The sequence below is a fragment of the Chiloscyllium punctatum genome, chromosome 26, assembly GCF_047496795.1.
Source record: "Chiloscyllium punctatum isolate Juve2018m chromosome 26, sChiPun1.3, whole genome shotgun sequence".
Lineage (NCBI taxonomy): Eukaryota > Metazoa > Chordata > Chondrichthyes > Orectolobiformes > Hemiscylliidae > Chiloscyllium > Chiloscyllium punctatum.
This window is the reverse complement of record NC_092764.1, coordinates 26,779,208-26,806,665: the sequence shown is the minus strand read 5'-3', so window position 1 is coordinate 26,806,665 and position 27,458 is coordinate 26,779,208. Positions and strand designations below refer to the sequence as shown.

Genomic DNA, 27,458 nt, shown 5'->3' with positions numbered 1-27,458 from the left:
ATTTTCTCCCCGTAAATTCCCATGAGCAGATTAAGACAATCTGGCTTCAAAGTCACAACAAGATGTACTTCGGCAGGGTGTGTATCATTCACTATTTAATGCATCATATCCCTTTGAATGTGAGTTATTGTGTGTGAAAGTTCCATGCAGTGACTACCTTACAAAGATAGGGTGCTAGGCCTCATCATCAGACAACAACCAGCTCCAACAGGAGAGTTTATAACCATCAGCTCTTGCTATTCGATGGCATTACAAGCACTATCAGCATCCTCAGGATTATGATTAACCAGAAAGTGAACTGGATTAACCATATAAATACAATGACTGCAAGAGCAGGCCAGAAGCTAGGAATCCTGCAGCAAGAAACTCACCAATTGACTCACCATCTACAAGGCATAAGTCAGGCATGTGATGGAATACTCCCCAGTTGCCTGGTTGCATGCAGCTCTAACAACACTAAAGAAACTGGACATCATCCAACACAAAGCAGCCTGTTTGATTGGCCTCAAATCCACAAACCCTCACTGCCTCCACCTCTCTGAGTCCCTTACAATTTTGTAAGTTTCAGTAAGGTCATCTCTCATTCTTAAATTCCAATGGTCTCAAGTCAAACCTACTCAAGCTCTTCTCATAAGACAATCCATCACACATGGTATTAGCCCAGCAAATCTTCAACACCAGTATATCTTTCCTTAGATAAAGGGCCCAAAACAGTTCACAATATTGCAACACTGGTCTAACTAGTGCCTTATAACATTTTAATGAAACCTCCCTATTTTTATACTGTATTCCCTTTGATAAAAATAACAACTCTCCATTTACCTTCACTATTGCTGAACTTGGGATGCTAGACTTTTATGATTCATAGATAAAGACTCCCAAATCTCTCTGAAATTTCCTGCAGTCTTTCTCTATTTAAATAATATTCTGCCACTCTATTCTTCCTGACAAAGTGCATGACCACACATTTTCTCACTTTCTATTCCATCTGCTGTTTTCCCTTTCACTTAACCAGTCTATATCCCTCTGCAGAACTGTTCTTCACCATTTGCCTTCCCAGCTATTTTTGTGTTATCTGCAAATTTGGCACTACTACTTTCACTTTCCTAATCTAAGTCATTGATATACATTGTAAATAAATATGAATAAATATAAAAAGCTCTAGCATTGAATCCTGTGACACTCCACTAGTTAGAGCTTACATGCTGAAAAATGCTTCACTTATCCTAACTCTCTGTCTTCTACTATTTGGCCAATCCTCCATCAATGCTAAGATACTGCCTCCAACACCATGATAGGAAAGGTTTTGGAGGGATATTAGCCAGGAGCAGGCAGGTGGGAATAGTTTAGTTTTGGAGAATGTTCAGCATGGTCTGGTTGGACCAAAGGGTCTGCACTGTATGATTCTGTGACTGTAGGTTCTTAACTTATTGCATAGCCTAATGTGCAGGTTCCCTCAACTGCTCTGATAAACGTTTGGAGAGAGGAACAACAGACCAGCAGATTCTGTCTGCTTGGTACTTGACAGTTCAGACTAATCCCACGTATTATTCTCCTTGTCCTTAAGATACCTTGTACCCTCAAGCTGCTTATTTATATTTCCTAAAATACAAGTTTAATTTTCACTGGTAACTTGTTAGATTCATTGCATAAAAGCTACTGAAATGACCTTCTTGAAGCTCCCTTGCTTTTATATGCATTTCAGTGACTTGAACAGCATGAAAATGCTTCAGAAAGTATTCAAGAAGCTAATTAAACTTTGGGAGAAATGTGATGTAATGGATCATTTCTGAAAAAGAAAAGACTATGGACCACATAACTGACAAAGCTCAACCTTTAGAAGCAAAATTTATTAATTTTGATGTTTCTTAGTGCTTTTGAATAGATTACTCAATTCTAATGAAGTTTGGGAAGGGTTAGCAAGTCTGGTTTGAATCCCTAACTAACCACCTTCAATCTTTGAACTTAAGGCTGTATATATGGTCACTCCATAATGAGATATTCTCCTCAAAAAAGTGTGGTTGTGAAAAAGCTGTGTGGTGTGATGAAATTTATATCATGCCATACATGCAATAGCATTTTTTGAATGCTTATAATGTAAAATCATCCTTCATTAAAAACATCTTTTTTATTTGCTCAGTAAATTAAGGGTGGCTTATTGCTGGGTAATTACAAACTTGCCTTTACCTCTGGCCTGGAAATTTTGTTGTGGGGTGTTCCTTTCTCATAAGCTAAATTAACTCCTAAGGTTCAGTCATTACAGCAAGAATTGCATGGTTATTGCACGGCCTTGGGAGGAGTTCATTGAATGTACTTGTGATAGTTTTCTTGAATAGTATGTAATGGAACTGACAAAGGAGCAAGCTGTCCTAGATCTGGTCCTGTGTAATAAGACAGGAATAATGATGATAGTTAGGGATCTTCTTGGAAGGAGCAATCACAGCATAATTGAATGTAGAATGCAGGTGGAAAGTGAGAAGATAAAATCTAATACTAGGGTCGTGTGCTTAACAAAGGAGACAATAGGATGAGGGAGGAGTTGGCTAAAGTAGAGTGGAAGCAAAGACTTTATGGCGGAACAGTTGAAGAAGATATTGGATTCTGGGTAATCCAAGATGGAGGACGGGAAAAATTTCTGGCTGTAACAGCTGCTCCTTTTTTGAGGTATTTCAGGTGTTGGAGGTGACTTCCTCGAGTTCCAGGAGGAGCAATTAGTGTTTTATACGCTGTTGCATTGTTTGGGAACTTTGGGAAAAAAAGTCAAAACAACTGCAGTTTTCAAAGGGAGAAGAACAGACAAAGGAAGCATACGTTGAGGTCAGTGCAGGAAAGAGAGAGAAAGAAACTGACACAACAGTGTACGTGCACAGTTAGAAAAAGCATAGATTCCCTACAGTGTGGAAGCAGGCCTTTCGGCCCAACCAATCCACATCGAACCTTTGAAGAGTAACCCACTCAGACCCATTTCTCCCTGACTAATGCACCTAACACTATGGGCAATTTAGCATGGTCAATTCACCTAACCAGCATATCTTTGGACTGTCGGAGGAAACCCACACAGACATGGGGAGAATGTACAGACTCCACACAGACAGTCACCCGAGGGTAGAATTGAATGTGGGACCTTCGTGCTGTGAGGCTGCAGTGCTAACCACTGAGCCACTGTGCTGCCTAAATTACTGCCTTTGCTGTTTGAACTCATGTATTGCTCTACATCGGAGTGCATCTGGGAAAATTAACAAACAGTGAAATTCACAACTGATCAGGAACTGTTTGGGCGAAGTTCACAGCACAGAAGCAGATAAGTGAATAGTTTTAAATGTGACCTACTGAAAGTCTGCAGTAGTGAGCAGAGTAGGTTCTTTCTTTATTATATGTTTTTTGAGATATGTCTCTTGATTAAACTTAAAATATAAACCATAACTATTAATTTAACCTGGGGCAGTGTTTTGTAGAGGAATAAGATGGTGCTATTTTCTGGGTCTCTGGATTGTGAAGGAGCAAAAATGGCCTTTAGTAGAATGATATGCGCTTCGTGTCAGATGTGGGAGTTTAAAGAGAGTTTAAGGGTTACTGCGGATTATATCTACAATAAATGCTGTTGGTTGTAAATCCCATCAGATCGAATGGATCGGTTGGAGAGACAGTTAGTGATAATGAGGAATTTGCAACAGCAGCAGTATGTGATGGATGGCAGTTCTTGGAAGAGGGGAAAGTCTCAGATACAGTCACATAGATGGGTTAACTCCAGGAAAGGTAAGAGAGGTAGACAGCTAGTGCAGGAGTCTTCTGTGGCTGTCCCCATGTCAAACAAGTATGCTGTTTTGGAAAATGTAGGGTGTGATCGATTCACTGGGGAGCGCAGCATGAACAGCCAAGTTTCTGGTATTTAGACTGGCTCTAATCCAATGAGGGGTACGTCGGGTTCCAAGTGATCAATTGTGTTAGGGGACAGACAGACGTTTCTGTGGCCAGCAGTGAAAAATTAGAATGGTGTGTTGCTTCTCTGGTGCCAGGACCAAGGATGTCTCAAGGGGGAGAGGAACCAGCAAGAGGTCATTGTCCACGTTGGAACCAACAACATAGGAACGGGAAAGGTTGAGTTTTTGAAGGGAGATTACAGAGAGTTAGGCAGGAATTTAAAAAGGAGGTCCTCGAGAGTAGTAATATCTGGACTCACGGTGCTACGAGTTAGTGAGGGCAGGAATAGAAGGAAAGAGCAGATGAGGATCTGGTGTATGGGAGAAGGATTCACATTTTTGGATCATTGGAATCTCTTTTGAGGAAGAAGTGACATGTACAAGAAGGACAGATTGCACTTGAATTGGAAGGGAACTAATATACTGGCAGGGAGATTTGCTAGAGCTGCTTGCAAGGATTTAAACTAGTAAGGTGGCGGGGTGGTATGGGACCCAGGGGGATAGTGAGGAAAGAGATCAATCTGAGACTGGTACAGTTGAGAACAGAAGTGAGTCAAACAGTCAGGGCAGGTTGGGACAAGGTAGGACTAATAAATTAAACTGCATTTATTTCAAAGCAAGTGGCCTAACAGGGAAGGCAGATGAGCTCAGGGCATGATTAGGAACATGGGACTGGGATATCATAGCAATTACAGAAATATGGCTCAGGGATGGGCAGGACTGGCATCTTAATGTTCCAGGATACAAATGCAACAGGAAGGATAGAAAGGGAGGCAAGAGAGGAAGGGGAGTGGCATTTTTGGTAAGGTATGGCATTACAACTGTGCTGAGAGAGGATATTCCTGGAAATACATCCAGGGAAGTTATTTGGGTGGAACTGAGAAATAAGAAAGGGATGATCACCTTATTGGGATTGTATTATAGAATAGTCAGAGGTAAATTGAGAAACAAACTTGTAAGGAGATCTCAGCTATCTGTAAGAATAATAGGGTAGTTATGGTAGGGGATTTCAACTTTCCAAACATCGAGTGGGATTGCCATAGTGTTAAGGGTTTAGATGGAGAGGAATTTCTTAACTGCGTACAAGACAATTTTCTGATTCAGTATGTGGATGTATCTACTAGAGAAAGTGCAAAACTTGAGCTACTCTTGGGAAATAAGGCAGGGCAGGTGACTGAGGTGTCAGTGGGGGAGCACTTTGGGGCCAGCGACCATAATTCTATTCGTTTTAAAATAGTGATAGAAAAGGATAGACCAGATCAAAAAGTTGAAGTTCTAAATTGGAGAAAGGCCAATTTTGATGGCATTAGGCAAGAACTTTCAAAAGCTGATTGGAGGCAGATGTTCACAGGTAAAAGGACGGCTGGAAAATGGGAAGCCTTCAGAAATGAGATAACAAGAATCCAGAGAAAGTATATTCCTGTCAGGGTGAAAGGGAAGGCTGGTAGGTATAGGGCTTGCTGAATGACTAAAGAAATTGAGGGTTTGGTTAAGAAAAAGAAGGACACATATGTCAGGTATAGACAGGAGAGATCGAGTGAATCCTTAGAAGAGCATAAAGGAAGTAGGAGTATACTTAAGAGGGAAATCAGGAAGGCAAAACGGGGACATGAGATAGCTTTGGCAAATAGAATTAAGGAGAATCCAAAGGGTTTTTACAAATATATTAAGGACAAAAGGGTAACTAGGGAGAGAATAGGGCCCCTCAAAGATCAGCAAGGTGGTCTTTGTGTGGAGCCACAGAAAATGGGGGAGATACTAAATGAATATTTTGCATCAGTATTTACTGTGGAAAAGGTTATGGACTGTAGGGAAATAGATGGTGACATCTTGCAAAGTGTCCAGATTACAGAGGAGGAAGTGCTGGATGTCTTGAAACAGTTAAAGGTGGATAAATCCCCAGAACCTGATCAGGTGTACCCAAGAACTCTGTGGGAAGCTAGAGAAGTGATTGCTGGGCCTCTTGCTGAATTATTTGTATCATCGATAGCCACAGGTGAGGTGCTGGAAGACTGGAGGTTGGCTAATACGGTGCCACTGTTTAAGAAGGGTGGTAAAGACAAGCCAGGGAACTATAGACTGGTGAACCTGACCTCAGTGGTGGGCAAGTTGTTGAAGGGAATCCTGAGGGACAGGATGTACATGTATTTGGAAAGGCAAGGACTGATTAGGGATAGTCAACATGGCTTTGTGCATGGGAAATCATGTCTCACAAACTTGATTGAGTTTTTTGAAGAAGTAACAAAGAAGATTGATGAGGGCAGAGCAGTAGATGTGATCTATATGGACTTCAGTAAGGCGTTCGACAAGGTTCCCCATGGAAGACTGATTAGCAAGGTTAGATCTCATGGAATACAGGGAGAACTAGCCATTTGGATACAGAACTGGCTCAAAGATAGAAGACAGAGGGTGGTGGTGGAGGGTTGTTTTTCAGACTGGAGGCCTGTGACCAGTGGAGTGCCACAAGGATCGGTGCTGGGTCCTCTACTTTTTGTCATTTACATAAATGATTTGGATGTGAGCATAAGAGGTACAGTTAGTAAGTTTGCAGATGACACCAAAATTGGAGGTGTAGTGGACAGTGAAGAGGGTTACCTCAGATTACAACAGGACCTGGACCAGATGGGCCAATGGGCTGAGAAGTGGCAGATGGAGTTTAATTCAGATAAATGCGAGGTGCTGCATTTTGGGAAAGCAAATCTTAGCAGGACTTATACACTTAATGGTAAGGTCCTAGGGAGTGCAGGTTCATAGCTCCTTGAAAGTGGAGTCGCAGGTTGATAGGATAGTGAAGAAGGCGTTTGGTATGCTTTGCTTTATTGGTCAGAGTATTGAGTACAGGAGTTGGGAAGTCACGTTAAGGCTGTACAGGACATTGGTTAGGCCACTGTTGGAATATTGCGTGCAATTCTGGTCTTCTTCCTAGCGGAAAGATATTGTGAAACTTGAAGGATTCATAAAAGATTTACAAGGATGTTGCCAAGATTGGAGAATTTAAGCTATAGGGAGAGGCTGAACAGGCTGGGGCTGTTTTCCCTGGGGCGTCGGAGGCTGAGGGGCGACCTTCTAGAGGTTTACAAAACTATGAGGGGCATGGATAGGATAAATAGACAAAGTCTTTTCCCTGGGGTCGGGGAGTCCAGAACTAGAGGGCATAGGTTTAAGGGGAAAGATATAAAAGAGACCTAAGGGGCAATTTTTTCACACAGAGGGTGGTAACTGTATGGAATGAGCTGCCAGAGGATGTGGGGGAGGCTAGTACAATTGCAACATTTAAGAGGCATTTGGATGTGTATATGAATCGGAAGGGTTTGGAGGGATATGGGCTGGGTGCTGGCAGGTGGGATGAGATTAGGTTGGGATATCTGGTCGGCATGGACAGGTTGGGCTGAAGGGTCTGTTCCCATGCTGTACATCTCTATGACTCTATAAACTCCCCCTCCTCTCTTACCTCCCTTTCTATCCTTCCTATTGCATTTGTATCCTGGAACATTAAGCTGCCAGTCCTGCCCATCCCTGAGCCATGTTTCTGTAATTGCTATGATATCCCAGCCCCATGTTCCTAACCATGCCCTGAGTTCATCTGCCTTCCCTGTTAGGCCACTTGCATTGAAATAAATGCAGTTAATTGGGCTTTTGCCCGAAACGTCGATTTCGAAGCTCCTTAGATGCTGCCTGAACTGCTGTGCTCTTCCAGCACCACTAATCCAGAATCTGGTTTCCAGCACCTGCAGTCATTGTTTTTACCTACCTTGTCCCTGCCTGCCCTGATTGTGTGACTCACTTCTGTTCTCAACTGTACCAGTCTCAGATTGATCTCTTTCGTCACCATCTCCCTGGGCACCTCCACCACCTCCCCCCCCCCCACCTCCCCGCCAACCCCCCACCTTACTAGTTTAAATCCTCCCTAGCAGCTCTAGAAAATTTCCCTGTCAGTAATTATTAGTCTCCTTCCAAATGAGGTGCAATCCGTCCTTCTTGTACAGGTCACTTCTACCCCAAAAGAGATTCCAATGATCCAAAACTGTGAATCCTTCTCCCATACACCAGCTCCTTAGCTATGCATTCATAGAACATAGAACATAGAACAATACAGCACAGAACAGGCCCTTCGGCCCACGATGTTGTGCCGAACTTCTATCCTAGATTAAGCACCCATCCATGTACCTATCCAAATGCCGCTTAAAGGTCGCCAATGAATCTGACTCTACCACTCCCTCGGGCAGCGCATTCCATGCCCCCACCACTCTCTGGGTAAAGAACCCACCCCTGACATCTCCCCTATACCTTCCACCCTTCACCTTAAATTTATGTCCCCTTGTAACACTCTGTTGTACCCGGGGAAAAAGTTTCTGACTGTCTACTCTATCTATTCCGCTGATCATCTTATAAACCTCTATCAAGTCACCCCTCATCCTTCGCCGTTCCAACGAGAAAAGGCCGAGAACTCTCAACCTATCCTCGTACGACCTACTCTCCATTCCAGGCAACATCCTGGTAAATCTTCTCTGCACCCTCTCCAAAGCTTCCACATCTTTCCTAAAGTGAGGCGACCAGAACTGCACACAGTACTCCAAATGTGGCCTAACCAAAGTCCTGTACAGCTGCAACATCACCTCACGACTCTTGAATTCAATCCCTCTGCTAATGAACGATAATACTCCATAGGCCTTCTTACAAACTCTATCCACCTGAGTGGCAACCTTCAAAGATCTATGTACATAGACCCCAAGATCCCTCTGTTCCTCCACCTGACCAAGAACCCTACCATTAACCCTGTATTCCGCATTCTTATTTGTTCTTCCAAAATGGACAACCTCACACTTGGCAGGGTTGAACTCCATCTGCCACTCCTCAGCCCAGCTCTGCATCCTATCTAAGTCCCTCTGCAGCCGACAACAGCCCTCCTCACTGTCCACAACTCCACCTATCTTTGTATCATCTGCAAATTTACTGACCCACCCTTCGACTCCCTCCTCTAAGTCATTAATAAAAATTACAAACAGCAGAGGACCCAGAACTGATCCCTGCGGAACTCCACTTGTAACTGGACTCCATGCTGAATATTTACCATCTACCACCACTCTCTGACTTCGACCGGTTAGCCAGTTTTCTATCCAATTGGCCAAATTTCCCTCTATCCCATGCCTCCTGACTTTCCGCATAAGCCTACCATGGGGAACCTTATCAAATGCCTTACTAAAATCCATGTACACTACATCCACTGCTCTACCCTCATCCACATGCTTGGTCACCTCCTCGAAGAATTCAATAAGACTTGTAAGGCAAGACCTACCCTTCACAAATCCGTGCTGGCTGTCCCTAATCAAGCAGTGTCTTTCCAGATACTCGTAAATCCTATCCCTCAGTACCCTTTCCATTACTTTGCCTGCCACAGAAGTAAGACTAACTGGCCTGTAATTCCCGGGGTTATCCCTATTCCCTTTTTTGAACAGGGGCACAACATTCGCTACTCTCCAGTCCCCTGGTACCACCCCAGTTGCCAGTTTATCATCTGCCAGTTGCCAGTTTATCCCTATTTATCATCTGCTCTATCCTCCTATTTCTGCCCTCACTCGCTCTTAGCACTGGGAGTAATCCAGAGATTACTACCCTTGAGGACCTCCTTTTTAAATTTCTGCCTAACCGTCTGTAATCTCCCTTCAGAATCTCAACCTTTTCCCTTCCTATATCGTTGGTTCCAATGTGGACAATGACCTCTTTCTGGCCCCTCTCCCCTGTGAGAACATTCTGCACCCTCTCTGAGACATCCTTGATCCTGGCACCAGGGAAACAACACAACATTCTGCTTTGTCATGGGTAGGGTGCTGGCAGGTGGGACTAGATTGGGTTGGGATATCTGGTCGGCAAGGACAGGTTGGACTGAAGGGTCTGTTTCCATGCTGTACATCTCTATGACTCTATGACTCTAACAGTGGAGGACTGTCAAAGTAATTTTTTAAAGTGCTCAGCAAAATTATGTATCAGTGAAAAAAAAGGAATGTAGGAAAAGAGGCAATCAGCCCTAGGTGTTGAAGGAAATAAGGGAGGTGATCAAATTGAAAGATAAGACATACAAAGTAGCAAAGATGACTAGAACCTAGAAGGCTGGGAAAAATTCAAAGGTCAACAGAAAGCCACAAAAAAAAGCGGTAAAGAAAAGTAAGATTGTAAAGAAAACTAAGAGTACACTAGCTCAGAACATAAAGACAGATAGCAAAGGTTTCTACAAATATATAAAACGAAAAAGAGTGCCTGAGAAAAATATTGGCCCTTCAGAGGGTGAGAAGGGGAATTTAATATTTGGGAAATAAGGAAATAGCCGAGGCATTGAAGAGGCATTTTGTGTTGGTCTTCACGGTGGAGAACACGAATACCATGCCGGTAATTGACAAAGAGTCTATGGTAGATGAGCGCCTAGAAACAATCATAACCATGAAAGAGGTAGTGTTCGGCAAGTTAATGGAGCTAAAGGTAGCCCCGATGGAATGTATCCCAGGGTGCTTAAAGAGATGGTGGGAGAAATAGCAAATGCGCTTGTGGTAATTTTCCAAAATTCACTGGAGTCTGGGGTAGTTCTAGCAGATTGGAAAACAGTAAATGTGATGCCACTGTTTAAATATGGAGATAGACAGAAGATGAGGAATTATAGACTAGTTAGCTTAACTTCTGTAGTGTGGAAAATGCTTGAATCTATCATCTAGGAAGAAATAGCAAGGCATCTGGATAGAAATTGTCCCATTGGGCCTATGCAGCATGGGTTCATGAAAGACAGGTCATGTTTAACTAATTTACTTGAATTCAATGAAGACATTAAGAGTGTGGTGAAAACCAGGACCCAGTAGATGTGGTCTATCTAGGTTTTCAAAAGGCATTCGACAAGGTGTCGCACAAAAGGCTGCTGCACCAGATAAAGATGCGTGGCGTTCCAGGCAATGTATTAGGGATATAGATGGTGGGTGAGTTGAAGTGAGTGGGCAAAGGTCTGGTAGATGGTGTACAATGTTGATGAATGTGAATTCACCCATTTTGGTAGGATTAACATTAAGAAGGACTATTATTTGAATGGTAAAATATTGTGCAGAGAGACCCCGGTGTCCTTGTGCATGATTGCAGAAGGTTGGTCTGCAGGTGCAACAGGTAACTGAGAAGGCAAATGGAATATTGTCCTTCATTGTTAGAGTGATTGAGTTTAAAAGCAGGGAGGTTATGTTACAGCTGTACAGGGTGCTGGTGAGGCCACACCGAGAGCACTGCGTGCAGTTTTGGTCCCCTTGCTTTAAAAAGGATGTACTGGCCATGAGAGGGGGTGCAGAGAAGGTCCATGAGGTTAATTGTGGAGTTGAGAGGGTTGGCTTATGAGTAGATTGGGATTATATTCAATACAATTTAGAAGAATGAGGGGGGAGCATATAGCAACATATAAAATTATGAAGGGAATAGATAAGTTAGAAGCAGGGCGGATGTTTGCACTGGCGGGTGAAACTAGGACAAGAGGGCATAGCCTCAAAATTCAGGGGAGCAGATTTAGGACTGAATTGAGGAGGAACTTCTTCCTCCAAAGGATTGTGAATCTGTGGAATTCCCTGCCCTGTGAAATAGTTGAGGCTTTCTCACTGAATATTTTTAAAGCTAAGATAGATAATTTTTTGAACAGTAAAAGAATTAAGCATTATGGTGAGAGGGCAGGTAAGAGAAGCTGCCACAATAAAAAGATCAGCCATGATCTTATTGAATGGTGGAGCAGGTTTGAAGGGTCAGGCTACTCCGCTCCTGGTTCCTATGTTATTATGAACAGCCCACTATAATGGTAAAGGCCAAACAAAAACTGACACGTAGCCTCCTTGTCCAAAGTGTTTCCAAATGCCCATAAATGGTTTAAGGCAAAATTGGTTTTCCCTGAAACAATCTGCCATCAACAAGGTAAATGTAAAAAAAAATCTGAATACTTTCCCTTGGTCTACCTTACTAGATCTATGCTAGAACTATTATGCCGAGGCTGGTAGCTAAAGGCCACATTTACAGCTTAAGACTAGTAGCTACAGGTCACGTTTACCAGTCTGAGACTGGTAGCTATGAACTGTAAATAAACTTTAACTATCCATCTGAGACTAGTAGCTAGAGGCTGTATTTATTCTGTAATACCATTCTGATACTGGTAGCAAGCTACAGGCTGTGCATATACTGTATTCCCACTTTGACATGTGTAGCTACAGGATCAATTCTCATCTTGCACTTTTTGTTTTTACTGCATAATTCCAAGTTAAATTCTTGGGACTAAGAGGTTGCACCCGAATGCTGATGTTAAACACGCTAAATGGATAGGCAGAAGTTTCCGCACTCTGAAATGTTTTGAACAGCTATTGCGTAAGTTTGTAAACTCTTTTTAATAGAAGGTAAGGTTTGACAGGGCACTGGAATTGTACATGAAGTGGTGTCAAAACCAGGTGGTGTAGAGCAACTTGTTTAAAAGGTGATAAATTACCATGCTCTGGAGCTGACTCTTTTGCATTACTGTGAAACAAAAATGATGCTAGAATGGAAGTTATGTGGGTAATGACTGCCAGTGCATGTTGGAAAATATATTTCAGCTCACCTATAGCTTTAAAGTATGATTTGATGTTTGGCACAAATGGCTACCATAACCAGGTCCTGGATTAGTGGTGCTGGACGAGCACAGCAGTTCAGGTAGCATCCAAAGACCACCATAACCAGGTTGTCAAGTATTACCTTGGATAAATGCATGTTTGAGCTAAATTTTCTAAAACAATTCTTTGCTTTGATTGAAACAAACTAAGAAATATTTTTGATTTTTTTAAAAAATCATTCACAGAATTTTGTCCTTATTGGCTAGACCATAATTTATTGCCTGGTTCTAATTGCTCTTGACCAAGGTGGTGCCTTCTAGAATCACTTTTGTCCATTTGAAGTAATACATTCGAGGAGCTGTTTGGAAGGGAATTTCAGGATTTGAACCCAGAGACTGTGAAGAATGGCAATATAATTCCCAAGTTAGGAATGTGTGTATGGTTTGGAGGGGATCTTGAGATCATGTGTTCTTTTGCATCTGCTGCCCTTGTCATTCTAAGTAATCATGGTCACAGGTATGAAAGGTGCAGTTGATGGATCCTTGGTGAGTTGTTGCAGAACATCTCATAGATGGTACACATGGCTGTCACTGTGCATTGCTGGTAAAGGGAGTGAATGTTGAAGGTGGTGGATGTGATATCTACTAAGCTAGCTGTGTTTTCCTGTAAGGTATCAAGTTTTGAATATTATTAGAGTCGCACTCATTCAGTCAAGTGTAGAATATTCCTACCCACTCATGACTTACGCTTTGTAGATGGTGGAAAGGCTTTGGGGAGACAGGATGTTGCTAGCCCTTTGTATGGAGTTGTGAAATGGTTTCTCCAACCATTATGTTTGGCTTTGTAAAAGCAGTTGTGGTTCCTCTTATTGGACTGAGCACAAGTGGAAAACTGATAGAGAACATAAAAAATTACTAGAGTGCACTCTGCTTAAATAATTATTGGAATTTAAATTGTATCTTATGCGATAGGCGTGACTGGATTCTCTAAAGAAAGATTTACTCTGGGGGAATCAATTGCATCTTCAAATCAGAACTTTGTAAACATAAATGTTAATGTCTTCTTAAACACAGTTTAATTTTCCATAGTAAACTCAGCTACAGCATGTTGTACATCATTCCATTGAACTCGACCTAATCTCTAATCAACATAATTATTGATGTTCAATACCTCATTGCATAATGGAATATTAAAATGTTAAACAATCCAAAATAATGCTTGTAGACTATTTATTTGGAAAATGAATGCCAAATAATGCATAATAATGTACATAACATTATAATATAAAGTAATATATTTAAAAATAATTAGAAATTGCAACCACATTAAAATCATGGCAGACAAATGTCAAATGGGATGCTTCAAATCTCCCAACTCAACATTATATAATTCATTATTTAAAATATGTTTTTAATGTATTTTTTGACTTTCACAAAATCACATAACATTCTTTTTAAATATTGCTGTTGTCAATTAGTTGTCAGCTTGATAACCCACACAGAATAAACAAGTTTACACATTTTATCATCAAATTTATTTATATTGCTGCTGACCAAAAGCAATGCCATAGGTTAAGATTAATTGGTGTCCCCTCTACCCTTACCCTGCATGAATGTGTGATCCTAAATCACACAAGCCTTAATGTCTTATTACATTTGGCAAATCAATAGCAGTTTATTCAGTGTGTTAGTGTATCTTTCAATAAACAATTTCCCAAAATAACATGAATGGAATAAATATCTTTGTGAAAATTAGGAATCAAAACATCAATCAGAGAGGATACGTAATATTACAACTACTAGATCAAAGAACTGACATCTTTCTTCTTCTTTCTTTTCCATACCTGGCAGCACATTGACAATCAATTTCTTCCACTGTTTCCAATCTACAGATTGTGCTCTGCGTTGTATCTGTAACAAGGAGCATTTTGATGTGGACAAATCATCAGTTTGATTTTTACATGCCTGCTTTTCCCTGATGATTTTCTTTCAGATCATAGCTGTATTATGGAATTTTTAATGTTATCATTCATATTACATTGTAAAAATATTCAATGTTTTCAAATATGTTTCTATTTTGAGAAGAACTAACATTTAATATTAAGTCTGCAAACATACAAATTTTTTTTAATCTGTTCATTATCTGAATTACTTTGTGTAAAACTAAGGCACAATGCAAGAGGTCCCTATTCTATGAAGGGAAGTACAGTGTCAGACTTGGACTCAAATAAAACAATGTATAAGACTCAAGATAATCCAAAAAGCCATCACTCTAGAAATAGTTAGGAATTCTTCTTTATTTTCAGTGATTGCAGAATTAATAAAGCATTCACAAAAGCATATGTTGAATGAGTCTTTAAAGCAATCAAAACATAAGAAAAGTGGATCATTTAATTATTTTAATCCATCATTCTTATATTTATTAATCACACATTAGTTACGTTCGTTCCTGGCCTTTGAGGAAAAATTAAAGAACATGGACCTAATATCTCATTGAAACTTATGTTCTTAAAAGTTCAACAGGTCAGATGTAGACAGGGCATTTCTTCTAACTAGGCCTATGGACCATGAGACACCATCTCAGAGTAAAGGGGCAAGCCATTTAGGATTGAGATGAGGAGGGATGTTTTTCATGCAGAGGTTAATGAATGCTTGGAATTCTCTAATTCATAGTTGATTTGCAAGCTCAGTCATTGAGTATGTTTAAGGTAGAAATCGATATAATTTTAGATCCTAAGAACATAAGGGATAGCATGGGAAATTGGTGTTAAATCATTCATGATCCAGATTTAATGAATAGGCTTGAGGGACTGAATGGCCAACCTCCTGGTCTTATGTTCCCTGGTTGATTGTTTTCTATTAATTACTCAATTAGTCACTGATTTACATCCCTAACTTTGTGAAAATGAATATTTGAAGAAGATTCATAACCAAAGTGCTGCAAATAGCATAATCTGTGCATTGGTGGTACACCAGCTGCCATGATGAATAATGTATAAAAATAGTTGATCTATCAGTTGTAAATTTATTTTTCTGTCCTACTCCATTAAGTTTCCACAATACTACCTCATTGACATTGCAGGAGCTAAGAATGAATTGGATTGTGACCATTGGGGCAGTACCCTCATATTAAATGGAAATGATGTCTGAAGTTGGGGAAGTAATCTCATGCAATTGTTCTCTAGGTCTCTGTAGTACGGCCTGAACTAAATAAACAAGGAACATTGTTCTCAGTTGGAAAGTGAAAAAAGAGACAGCATTAATTAAAAATTTAAAAATCTCCACTGTATTTTCATCTTTAGTGGTTATTTTAATATAATTTTGAGTGGTGAACATGGTTTTCTTCATTCTTCACACATTTCACCTCTTGCAAACCTTGCAATTATAAAAATCATTTATGTTATTCAACAAAGGTTTGGTGTTTACTCAGTGATTGCTGTGTGCTCCACCTACTTCATAAGGTGGTGGACATAGACAAATGTGCATGTATACTGCAGGATGCTCTTTTTGTTATTTATGAGCACTGCAGGATTCCCTTTTACCTATTTTTCAACTGACAGAATCCCATTTCCCAGCAATTCGGGGTTGTACTTAAAAGTTATTGATACACGCTCATATCATTTATTTTTGACTTGCATCTCAAAAGGAGTTATTAATTTGACCTTTAAAAAACTTATTTCAAATGCTGATAACTATATTTTATAAAACTACACACTGTGTGTAACTCTGAAAAAAAATAATCGTACTCTCTCGTCTCAATTAAGGACGACAGCATCAGAATTTAGTTCTTGATACATATAAAAGTATGTTAATGGGGATTTATAAAAGTAAATTTTCTTAACTGATCTACAAGGATTCTGCACAACTAAAGCTACATTCTTGATATTCATTTTAAAACATTACATTCCTCTTGTTGATATTTTTACAATTAGTTGATCGCCAAAGCCAGTTGGCTCTACTTCCATCAATAGATGCCCAAGCCCAGGACAGCTGGAATGAGAAATGCAGATACAGATCATCACAACTCGTACCCACAGCCTAGGAAGCAGACTCAGAATGTGAGTGACTTTCACAGCTTTAGCATATTTCACTTGAACACATCACGAATGTTGGCCCTAGTGAGAAAATGAAGGCTGGAATTTTTGCTCAGACCAACAATGTTATATGAATGAGCACAGATCAGAATAAAAATATCAGGTCGAAGGTTCAAGTTCCCAGCCTTAACATGATACAGTATTTTGAAACTTCCTTTTATTAAATAAACAATATTTCACTGGCTCCTATAACTCTTTGACAAAACAGACAAGGATGACTAGGGTGGCACAGTGGCTAGCACTGCTGCCTCACAGTACCAGGGATCCAGGTTCGATTCCACCCTCAGGCAGCTGTCTGTGTGGAGTTTGTATCTACTCTCCGTGACTGCGAGTGTTTTGTCCAGGTACTATGATTTCCTCCCACAGTCCAAAGATGTGCAGATTAGTTGGATTGACCATGCTAAATGGCCCATAGTGTACAGAGGTGTGTAGACGAGGTGGGTCAGCCATGGGTAATGCAGCAATACAGGGATAGAGTACAGAGGTGTGCGTGGGTCTAGGTGGGATGCTCTTCAGAGTATCAGCGTGAATGTGCTGGGCTGAATGGCCTGCTTCCACACAGTAGGGATTTTATGAAACTGAAAATTAACCCTGCACAATATTGGAGACTTGTATTTTATAGAGGGATATGTTTAACAGTTTGCATACATTTTCAGAATAGGAGATACAAATTTCAAGTTCTAATCATTGGTAAATGGTAATATGTTTGTTCTGTGCATACTTTTGAATGTTCAATGTCAACACCTTGTAGGTGATCCACCTCTTGTACAACTGTGGTTGCCTATGCTGAAGGATAGACCTGGACCTCTCCAGTGATTAAAGACCAAGCTCTGCTGCACTGCTCTGTGAGCAACAGGAGACATTAATTACTGAGACATTAAAAATATTCTGAAACAAATTTGAACCCTTTAATTTTTGATATAAAAGTATCTGAAATGGGGAGATATCTGGTTGCCGATCAAACATAATCCATTTGAGCAACAAAGGATTTAATGATTTTCTCATTAGGGAGAGGTTTGTATAGAAACATAGAAAATAGGAGCTAGAGTAGGCTATTCTGCCCCTTGAGCCTGTTCTGCCAACCGTGAGGATAGATGCATTGAGTAATCAATGGCAAGAGAATGGACTGACTTAGTTGGAGGCAAAATTCATGCAGTAACATCTTCAGAAACTTATGTAAATCAGCACTGGCGGCAGACAGAGAGTTTCTCTCCATGATTCTATACCAGCTTCAAAATATGCTAGAGTGCCCTAGTAACTAGACCTTCAATTTTGTCTCTTCTGTGGGATATTTGCATAGTTCTTCTTGGAAAATAGCTTCACAAACATCTGCATTGTTGACTGAAACAAAAACAATAATAGCTGGCAAAAGCAGCAGGTATGGCAGCATCTGCGAGAAGAAAACAGAATTAATGTTTCAAGTCCAGTGACTCTTCATCAGAATTGATAGCAGCGAGGATCAAGCTGCTATTTATGCTGTAAACAACGTTGGGAGAGGTGTGGGGGAAGGGGAGAGGTGAGCAGATGGGTGGAGACAGAACTCAGACAGAGAGAGAGAGATATGGAAGGGGAAAGTAAACAAGTGGATTCTGGATGGCAGGCCAGAACAGAATAGAAGCTGAATAAGTGATAATGAGACTTGAGGGATGTAGAGAATAAGTAGTATGTGCTGAAAGCAAACTGTGATGTGATAATAGGCCTGAGAGTGAGTGAAAATGGGTTGGCTGTGCTAAAAGTGACCCATGTCTTAACAGGTCTGGGTGTAGGTGTGGATAAAAAACATGGAAGGATGGAATTAAGCTGTAAAGTTCTTTAACTCGATGTTGAGTCCCAGATACTGCAGGATGCCCAAGCAGAAAATGAGATGTTGGTCTTCAAGCTTGCTCACTGGAACATTACAACAGACCTGTGACAGAAATGTTGATGTGGGAACATGATGAAATGTTGATGCGGCAGAAGACTGGAAGCTCTGGGTCATTTTTACGGATATTGTTGACTGGCTCTCACAGGAAATGAATGCAGCCAAATGGAGGAAAGTGCTTAACTTTACATGATTAAATTTTGAGAATCAATGATACCAAACACACAATATTTGACATACTGAGAAATAGGACAGAGGTAGCTCTACTGCAGGAGCTCCACTTAGGATTAACAGCGGCAACATGAACAACAGTTCTGCAGATATCCACACCGGGATAACTCTTCATCATGAGAGGGCCCTCAAAAAATAATAAAAACATCTATAGTTTGGACCATGAGCAGTCCATCACAGTAAGCCACTAGAGATGGAGAGCACCAGTTAGCAGGATGTAAGACCTCAGACATGCTTCAGATTGCTAACCTGAATTCATAAACCAAATTTTAATCTGATATATACAATCGACTATTATGACATTGAGTATTGATATGCAGAGAGATCTGGGGGCGCAGGTCCACAGATGACTGACAGTGGCAGCTCAGATAGATAAGGTAGTAAAAATGGCCTATGGCATGCTTGCCTTCATTGGAAGGGGCATTGAGAATAAGGATAGACAAATTATGCCACAACTTCATAGAACTTTAGTTAGGCCACACTTGAAATATTGCATACAGTTCTGGTCATCACACTGCATGAAGGATGTGAATGCTTTGGAGAGGGCACAGAAAACTTGGATGTTGCCTGGTATGAAAGATTTTAGTAATGAAGAAAGGTTGGATAGATTGGGTCTATTTTCATTAGAACGCAGGAGTTTAAGGGGTGACCTGATGTTTATAAGATTGTGAATGGCATGGATAGAGTGGAAAGAATGAGGTTTTTTGCCAGGATGGAGGAGTCAATTACTAGGGCACACAGGTTCAAAGTGTGACGGGGGGAGTTTGAAAGAGATGTCGGAGGCATGTTTTTCACACAAAGGATGGTGAGTGCCTGAAACGTGCTGCCAGAGGAGGTGGTGGAAATAAATACCTTGGCAGCATTCAAGAAGCACCTGGACGAATACACGAATAGGAAGGGAATAGAGGGATATGGATCCTGTAACTGAAAGCAGTTTTAGTATTGAAGGGCAAAATGTGTTGGTGCAGGCTTGGAGGACAAAGGGCCTATTCCTGTCCTGTATTGTTCTTTGCTCCTTTTTCTTTTGCTCTTGACATTAAACAAGTTCTTTGATGAGAACCTTTGCAAGCAGATTGACATGTATGTCCCACAAGTACATCTACTATCAGAGTTAACATAAACACATGGATCTTCAGCGATTCCAGGAACAATACTGACAACAATTAGTTTCAATTTACACACACAAAACATAATTTTAGAAGGAAGAATAGTGGGTGGAATCTTCCCATGCCCTGAATAACATGGGCATTTGGTGAGAACAGAAAAAATAAGTCTCTCAAATTTGAGGAAAATGATCCAATTTTGTGGACAATGTTTTAACAATTAGATAAAATTCTTGACAGTCAGCAACAAGGGGTTTATTTGCCTACAACATCTCCTTGTTAACTAATTTAACTTATATGCACTCCTCTAGTTTCCACATACTGAATTGAGTCGTAGAAAAATACAGCACAGAAAAACACCCTTCGATCCAACTCGTCCATGCTGACTAGACAACCTAATCTCGTCCCATTTGCCAGCATTTGGCCCATATCCCTCTAAACCCTTCCTATTCAGATACTCATCCAGTGCCTTTTAAATCTTGTAATTGTACCAGCCTCCACCACTTCCTCTGCCAGCTCATTCCATGCGTGCACCACTCCTGAGTGATAGTTGTCCCTTAGGTCACTTTTAAATCCTTCCCCTCTCATCTTAAAACGATGTCCTCCAGTTTTGGACTCCCCCAACCTGGGAAAAAGGCCTTGACCATTTACCTATCCATGCAGTGACATTAGACAGTGATAAGACTAATGTGGAAGTCTGAGTGGCTAATTGGTGGCTGCAACTCGCTGAAGTTTTCTCCAGGTACCTATCCTGACCAACATTCCTCACCACCTCAAAGAATGTTCCATGGGCTGTGTCTGCCTTCATGCTTCAGACAGGGACACTGACATTGACCAAGCACCAGCCTTATCTTGTCAGCATGGCACAGCTCTGACTCACTTGTAACACAATTCACTGCTTCAATACTGCTCTTTAGAGTATAATACTGCTCTTTAGTTGCATTTCTGCTGGCAAGTCTCTTTGCACAGAAGAACAGACATCTGCCTCATGCACTGGACCAGGATGTACCTCAGGTGGTTGGATTATCTCCTTAGCTCTCACTCACTTTGCACCTCCTTGAATGCTCTCAAATTTCTGCAACCCCTTGCCTTTTTGTACAGATGTTGTTTGGATGTCACTAATATCTGCAGAAGACAAGAAATGGAGTGAGTTGCGAAATATGGGGTAGAAGCTTACACATGTTAAGGCACAGTGGTGACTAAGGGAGAGCAGCACAGCACTTGATAATGAATCTTCACTTGGAGACCATGGCATCCTGCATGAGTCATTTCTACCCTTCACCGCAGGCTCAAAGATCCTCATACAGGATGAGCAAATGAATGTCGGGCACCCTGCAGCTATTCTTGGTTTTCTCTGTCCTACTCTGAGACATTTTCTTCTGGAATGAGTCAAAGGTAGGGTTTCAGGAAATGGGGGTGGGTGAAAACGATTGAGAGAAGATGTTGCATACAATAGACCATGAGACTTGGTGGGAGGTGGGTTCAGCAGCTGAGCTAGAGTGCGTGTGTGCTCACAAAGAGAAGATGGTGGCCCACACCCCTGTGGATTTCAGTAGGCTAATAACCCACTCATGGTAGTGCCAAGCATTCTTCCAGACTGTGAAGACCACACTAACCTGGGTGGCAATCTCAGACCAGGCTGGCAGCATCTGCTGCCTTGGTCCTCTAGCAGTCCTGAGGAAAGGGAATGAACCTTCTTTCCATTCATCAATTCACCAGGGCCTCCCAGTCAATGTCAGCAAAGCGGGTTGACAATTACTCTCATTTGTCTGACTCTGGGGCAATTTGTCTTGCACTGAACCTGTGAAGGGCACTCCTGGATTGCAGAGATTGACCTGGTGCACAGCTGGGCTTTAACTATAGAATCCCTACAGTCTGGAAAGAGGCCCTACGGTCCAACAAGCCCTACTCCAAGGAGTAACCCACCCAGACCCAATACCCTATCTTATATTTACTCCTGACTAATGCACCTAACCTACACATCCCTGAACACTATGGGCAATTTAGCATGGCCAATCCACCTGGCCTGCACATCTTTGGACTGTGGGAGGAATCCGGAGCACCAGGGGGAACCCATACAGACACATGGAGAATGTGCAAACTCCACACAGATAGTCGCCTGAGGCTGGAATTGAACCCAGGTCGCTGACACTGTGAGACAGCAGTGCTGACCACTGAGCCACTGTGCTGCCCTAAATGGCCACAGCAAACTCAGTATCCTGAGCGGCACAGTACATCCACTACAGGTGAGCACAAGTAAGATGCTATGTGGGCATGGTGCAAATGTAATCAGGGGAGCAATATAAAAATGCATGAGAAAACTCATTGGAGCTCACGGAATGAAACCTCCAATGAAACTTGCCAGAATTGTCACTTAGCCGATTTGTTGGAAAATTCAACCCAATTTTACATTCATTTCTTGATTTGCCAATCTTGCATGATGAGAATTTAAAGTAAAAGCTTTTAAATCAACTCTTAATATTGTTGGTTCAGTGTTATATCTGCTGTCATAATTGTCCATGTTCTGCTTTAGTATCAGGTGATATGTAACAGCGATCTTGCTTTATATGCTCCTTTATCACATTTTCAACTGCAGGCATAATGCAATATCTTCAAGAACTTCTGTAACCCTCAGGTCAGAGATGTTGAAGTCTCAATTACGGTTGTTACCTATGTATGGAAGAGGAGGAGAAATAAAATGGAGTGATTGATCGGGTGGCTGTAAAATGTAATCAAACGAGCCTCTCTTTCACAAAGGAAAGAGTTAAATATAACATTTTTTTCTGAAAAGCCCTTTATGTAGGTCTTGTGGAATGAGCTAAAAGAGACTTCAATTTCCCCTCTTTTTGTGGCTTCTACCAAAATAAAGCCTCATGTACAACCATTTTCTTTTTCAGCACTTGGCCTAGAAGTATCTTTATTGCTCTGAAATTGAAGTGAATGGCTTGTATTCACTTGGCTTTGGGAGAAATGTCAATGTTTCTTTTCCTCGTTGAAAGTACAGAATGCACATGGTGTACAAATAACAGATTCTTCCAACAAAAGAAGGTGTACAATTCTCCTTTACTGTTGTTAATTCTATCTTTGGTATGGTTAGGGAGCCTAGACATCCCTCGGGGATGCTTGCACTCTTTCACTATCATTACTAGATACAAACAGTCCAAAGGCATTTGTTGCTGCATCCACAGCCTGAGGAAAATACAGCTGGAACATTAGTAGTGCAAATTTCACTTGACTCCAGCATGGTAATTGCATTAGACAAACAACTGACCCCAAAACACTAGAGATGGTCAACACTTAGTTGCTGCTGGAAAGCTGCTAAGTTTATGATAATTTCTCCTAATATTAAAGAGTCAAAGAGTCAGACAGCACAGAATAGGCACGTCAGCTCATCAAGTCTATACTGACCTATTTACACTAATTCCACTCTCTAGCACTTGGTTCATAGCCATCAGAGTTTGTCCCTGTATTTTTTTTAGTCGTAATGAGATTTCCCGCCTCTACTATCCTCCCAGGCAGTGCATTACAGATTCCCCTACCCTCTGGGTGAAAACATTTTTCCTCAAGTCTCCCCTAAGTCTTCTGCCCTTCATCTTAAAATTGTGCCCTCTTATTACTGACCCTTCAATTTAGGAGAACAGCTACTTCCTGTCCACCCTGTTCATGCCCCTCATAATCTTATATACCTCTATCCCTTCTCAGCCTTCTCTGCTCTGAAGAAAATAACATGATCCTCTCTAATCTCTCTTCATAGTTACAATGTTCCAATCACAGTGAATCTTCTGTGTAATTACATCCTTCCTACAATGAGGTGACCAGAGCTGTATACAATACGCTAGCTGTGGCCCAACTGAAGAATTGAATTTAAATATAATCTCCTTGTTCTTATAATCTATGTCACGACTGATAAAAATAAATGTCCCCTATGCCTTCTTAACTAATCTATTAACCTGTCCTGCATCCCAAGATCCCTCTGTTCCTCGTGTCCTTCCATTCAATGAGCATTCCCTCATCTTGTTATTTCTTCCAAAGCTCATCATCTCACCTTTTCAGGGTTAAAGTCTATCCACCTCTGAATTGCCCATCTGACAAACCCATCCTGGAGCCTAAGACCTTCTTCTTCCTGTTTGACCACTTGGGCAATCTCATTATCCGCAAATGTGTTTACCATCCCCTTCACATTCATATCTCCCTCACATTCTCATCTATATCATTTAGATATATTACAAAAAATAGGAGATCCACCATTGGTCATTTTGGTGGATACCAGTTTCCAGTCACACCAACAGCATTCTACCAGCATCCTCTGTCTCCGACCACTAAGCCAATTTTGGATGTAGCTTTCTCAGTCTCCTTGATGATTTTAATTCAACTTCCTCATGCAGTCAGAAGCCTGGATCGTTTGGACAGTGTTGTGATAATCTGCCACTTGAGAAATCCAGGCTGGTAACTCTTTCAAGCTTTGAAGCTATCACCAGCACTTTATAATTTAAACAAAGCAAAAAATTGCAAATCTTCACAAATATCATTTCTCTAATATATCTCTGTTGTGAGTTGACTTCCCCAAATATTTTTCATATCTAAACAAAATACTTCTCTTGTATTTAAAACCTTACATGCAGTTTCTTGTTATATGATCTTTTCTTGAGAGTATATGAGACTGAGGGAGGACCTTACAGGGGTGTATAAGATCGTGAGGGGCATGAATAGGGTGAATGTACTCAGTCTTTTTCTCAGAGTTGGGGAATCGAGGACGAGAGGGCATCAGTTTAAGGTCAGAGGGGAAAGCATAGAACTGAACCTGAGAGCAACTTTTTGACATATAGGGTGGTACGCATATGGAATGAGCTACAGCAGATGTGGTTAAGGCAGGTACATTAACAACATTTAAAAGGCAATTGGACAAATACATAGATAGAAAAGGATTAGAAGGATTTGGGCCAAGTGCAGGGAAATGGGGTGAGTGTGGATGAACATTTTGGTCAGCATGGTCCAGTTTGGGCCAAAGGGCATGTCTCCGTGCTGTAGGACTTATGACCCTAAGCTATTGATCACAAAGGCCAGCAGCTTCTGAATACAAAGTCTAATGGTTAAAGCCTATTGCTGGGGAGACCCAGTGATGAACAGATAAGTCATTTTTAAAAGTTCTTGTCATGGGATGGGAGAGTCACAGGGACTGGGAGTGAGAGACATTGGAGGCAAGGACAAGAGAGTGGTTTTCAGAGACTACCCTTTTGCTCCGACCTGTGCCTCCGATAGCCCACATATTGGGACAATTGAAGGCGCCCAGTACACAGCTGGTGCACCATGATTTCCCATTTGTAAACTAACCACCCTTCCCATTCATCAGAAAAGCACATGATTTGGGAGTTAGGAGAAAGTGAGAACTGCAGATGCTGGAGATCAGAGTCAAGAGTGTGGTGCTGGAAAAGCACACCAGGTCAGGCAACATCCAAGGAGTGGGAGGATTGACGTTTCAGGCATAAGCCCTTCATCATTCCTGATGAAGGGCTTGTGCCTGAAATGTCAATTCTCCTACTCTTCGGATGGTGCATGATTGGGGAGGTGCTGAATTCATGCCCTACATGGTCTTTTAATGATGTCAAGAGCTTTAGATTAGATTAGATTAAATTTAGATTACATTACAGTGTGGAAACAGGCCCTTCGGCCCAACAAGTCCACACCGACCCGCCAAAGCGCAACCCACCCATACATTTACCCCTTACCTAACACTATGGGCAATTTGGCATGGCCAATTCACCTTACCTGCACATCTTTGGACTGTGGGAGGAAACCAGAGCACCCGGAGGAAACCCACGTGGACACAAAAACTCCACACAGTCAGTCACCTGAGGCGGGAATTGAACCCGGGTCTCTGGCGCTGTGAGGCAGCAGTGCTAACCACTGTGCCACTGTGCTGCCCACAATGGGTTGGGAAGATCACCTATGGACCATCTTGTCCATAACATAACTGGTGAGATGGCAAGAAAGGGGTAAACCCACTTAATTATTTTCTCTTCTTGCCACTTCTCTTGCCATATCCAGGCAGTGAAAATTCTGCCCTATGTTTGGCCACATCTTCTTAATCAAAAATGAAAGAACAGTATTCTGGGATATCCTGCTCTGGTTTCAATCCCTTTAATATTTCCCAAGTTTTGTTTTAATGACAAGATTTAATTTCATATGGGTACGTCTAGGGAAACACAGTTAGAAAGAATTTAAAACTATAATGTCATCAATAAAAGTTCTTGACAACTTCCAACATGCTTGGTCAACACCCATTTTCAATTTAGTAAAATGAAATGTGGATCAAATGGTAATCTCCATTGGTGTTAGCTGAAGATTGTGTAATCCTGGAAAAATAGTTTCGAAAGATCGCCCACCCAAGGGCAATCATCAGTATGTCTTTTGAATTCAAAAGTATGTATTATCTTTCCTGTACTTTCTCACCTAATGTATTACTTTTGAATATTTGTTTTTAAACAGAGCTGATGCATTGTGAAGTTCTTCCATAATTATTGACACCTCATGAAATCCACAGAACATGCAGACTTTAAAAAAATACATCTTTTTATGAATGTTTTTTCAACCAATACAAAAGACAGACCATCTGTGCATGTTTAAGTAAGTTATTTCACCCTGACATTCAGGACCAATTGATGTCAGAAATTAATAAGTATTTCAATGGATATTTCTAAAGGAGTTCATACATCCCTTTAAAATAAGTATCCCCATTCATGTCATCTGCATAAATTGTTTCAACAAATTAAAAGAAGAAGGAAATACAACAGAAGAAGAGCCTTATAAAAACTGAAAGAACTATGGATGTGTAAATCACAAACAAAAACAGAAATTGCTGGAAAAGCTCAGCAGGTCTGGCAGCACCTGTGGCGAGGATTCAGAGCTCATGTTTCGGGTCCAGTGACTCTTCTTCAGAACTTTATAAATGTAGTTTTCACTTATTTTCATTGTCAATGAATGTCCATCCACATTTTCAAACAGGACTCATCTGTTGATGTGAATGTTATATCGGAGCTTTTTACTGTTTGCAAGGAGTTTTATTAGAAAGCTCAGTGTACTTGTCATTTTTACTATCTTGTCAACAATATTGGTGCTTTGAAAACATATTTAGATTCAATTATTAATAAGAAAACTATACTTGATTTACAGAATAGCATGGAAATATTATCCAAATTTTCTTCAAACAGAATAATCTAGGCGTTTTCCTTTTGTTAAATTGTAATCCAACTTCAATTTTAAAAATCCACTAAAATATGTTTATTGATAATGCCATTGCAATTCTAATTTAGTATAATTATTAATAAATGCAAATCCATCCCTTCTAGATACTTTTCATAACAAGTAAATTGCTTTGCACCTCTTATAAGTATTCATTTAACTTAATTGCTAAATCTTCCTAATTAATCTGTGTCTTACATAAAATGTATTACATCTACCAAACACTATTATTGGGAAAGTCAAAACTTGGGTATTCTTTTGGTAGTTTTTAAAACTCAATTTCAACGTAATTTGTCATAAATAAAGCTGAGGTCAGCTATTCTAGGCAGAGCAATCATTTGAAATGGTAGAATTTCCAGTCATTTCACCAACTGTTATTCTATACTACTCCAGCCTACCAAGGTCACTGCAAGATTCACCTAT

The 27,458-nt window shown here is 40.8% G+C and overlaps 2 long non-coding RNA genes across 4 annotated transcripts in view; one reads left to right on the top strand and one right to left on the bottom strand.

The window, feature by feature from the left end:
• The window catches only part of LOC140496353 (uncharacterized), a 63,276-nt gene extending 36,310 nt beyond the window's left edge, over positions 1 to 26,966 (top strand). Inside the window, exons 2-3 of the long non-coding RNA XR_011964248.1 lie at positions 16,440 to 16,565; positions 26,283 to 26,966. This is a non-coding gene — a long non-coding RNA (uncharacterized lncRNA). The remainder of the gene's footprint in view (positions 1 to 16,439; positions 16,566 to 26,282) is intronic.
• Positions 13,850 to 27,458, bottom strand: part of LOC140496351 (uncharacterized) — a 207,244-nt gene continuing 193,635 nt past the window's right edge. For 2 of the 3 annotated variants that reach the window (XR_011964242.1, XR_011964245.1), the window contains one exon: positions 13,850 to 14,418. This is a non-coding gene — a long non-coding RNA (uncharacterized lncRNA). Of the gene's footprint in view, positions 14,419 to 14,446; positions 22,467 to 27,458 lie in introns of those variants that run through there. The other variant, XR_011964243.1, reaches the window with a different exon arrangement.